Raw genomic sequence first — 2,254 nt, 5'->3', positions numbered from 1 at the left:
TCCACACTTCATTCCACACATCATTCCACACTTCATTCCACGCCACTTTCCACACCTCATTCCACACATCATTCCACACATCATTCTACACATTCTTCCACTTATCATTCCAAACCTCATTCCGCACATCATTCCAAACATCATTCCATACATCATTCGCAACCTCATTCCACACATTATTCCACACATCATTCCACACATCATTCCACACATCATTCCACACCTCGTTCTACACATCATTCCACACATCATTCCACACATCATTCCTCACATCATCCCACACATCATTCCATACATCATTCCAAACCTCATTCCACACATTATTCCACACATAATTCCACACATCATTGCACACCTTATTCCACACATCATTCCAAACCTCATTCCACACATCATTCCATGCATCATTCCACAACACATTCCATCAGTCATTCTACACATCATTCCACACATCATTCCAGAAATCATTCCACGTATCATTTAACACATCATTCCACACATCATTCCACACATCATTCTACACATCATTACACAAATAATTCCACACCTCATTTCACAGCTCATTCCATACATCATTCCAAACCTCATTCCACACATCATTCCATGCATCATTCCACAACACATTCCATCCGTCATTCTACACATCATTCCACACATCATTCCAAACTTCATTCCACACACCATTCCAAACCTCATTCCACACGTTATTTCACACATCATTCCACACATCATTCCATACATCATTCCACACATCATTCCACGCATTATTCCACAACTCATTCCACCCGTCATTCTACACAGCTTTCTATACATCATTCCACAACTCATTTCAAACCTCATTCCACACATCATTCGACACATCATTCCACACATCATTTCACATATCATTCCCTATATCATTGCACTCCTCATTACACACATCATTCCACACATCATTCCACACATCATTCCTCACCTCATTTCACACCGAACTTCACACCTCAATTGAAACCTCATTCCACAACTCATTTCACACGATATTTCACACATCATTCCACACTTTATTCCACACATCATTCCACACATCATTCCACGCCACTTTCCACACCTAATTCCACACATCATTCCACACATCATTCTACACATTCTTCCACTTATCATTCCAAACCTCATTCCGCAGATCATTCCAAACATCATTCCATACATCATTCCAAACCTCATTCCACCCATTATTCCACACATCATTCCACACATCATTCCAGAAATCATTCCACGTATCTTTTAACACATCATTCCACACTTCATTCTACACATCATTACACAAATAATTCCACACATCATTCCACACATCATTCCGCACATCATTCCACACCTCATTCCACACCTCATTCCAAACATCGTTCCACAAATCATTCCACACATCATTCCACTCATCATTCCACACATCATTCCACACCTCATTTAACAAATCATTCCACACATCATTCCACACATCATTCCACACATCATTCCACACATCATTCCACACTTCATTTCACACATCATTCCACACATCATTCCACACATCATTCCACACATCATTCTACACATTCTTCCACTTATCATTCCAAACCTCATTCCGCACATCATTCCAAACATCATTCCATACATCATTCCAAACCTCATTCCACGCATTATTACACAACTCATTCCACCCGTCATTCTACACAGCTTTCTATACATCATTCCACAACTCATTTCAAACCTCATTCCACACCTCATTTCACACCTCATTTCACACCTCATTCCACACATCATTCCAAACCTCATTCCACACATCATTCCATGCATCATTCCACAACACATTCCATCCGTCATTCTACTCATCATTCCACACATATTTCCAAACTTCATTCCACACACCATTCCAAACCTAATTCCACACGTTATTTCACACATCATTCCACACATCATTCCATACATCATTCCACACATCATTCCACGCATTATTCCACAACTCATTCCACCCGTCATTCTACACAGCTTTCTATACATCATTCCACAACTCATTTCAAACCTCATTCCACACATCATTCCACACATCATTCCATACATCATTTCACATATCATTCCATATATCATTGCACTCCTCATTACACACATCATTCCACACGTCATTCCACACATCATTCCTCACCTCATTTCACACCTAACTTCACACCTCAATTGAAACCTCATTCCACAACTCATTTCACACGATATTCCACACATCATTCCACCCATCATTCCACACACC

The sequence above is a fragment of the Pristiophorus japonicus genome, chromosome 25, assembly GCF_044704955.1.
Source record: "Pristiophorus japonicus isolate sPriJap1 chromosome 25, sPriJap1.hap1, whole genome shotgun sequence".
Taxonomy (NCBI): domain Eukaryota; kingdom Metazoa; phylum Chordata; class Chondrichthyes; family Pristiophoridae; genus Pristiophorus; species Pristiophorus japonicus.
This window is presented reverse-complemented; position numbering follows the sequence as displayed.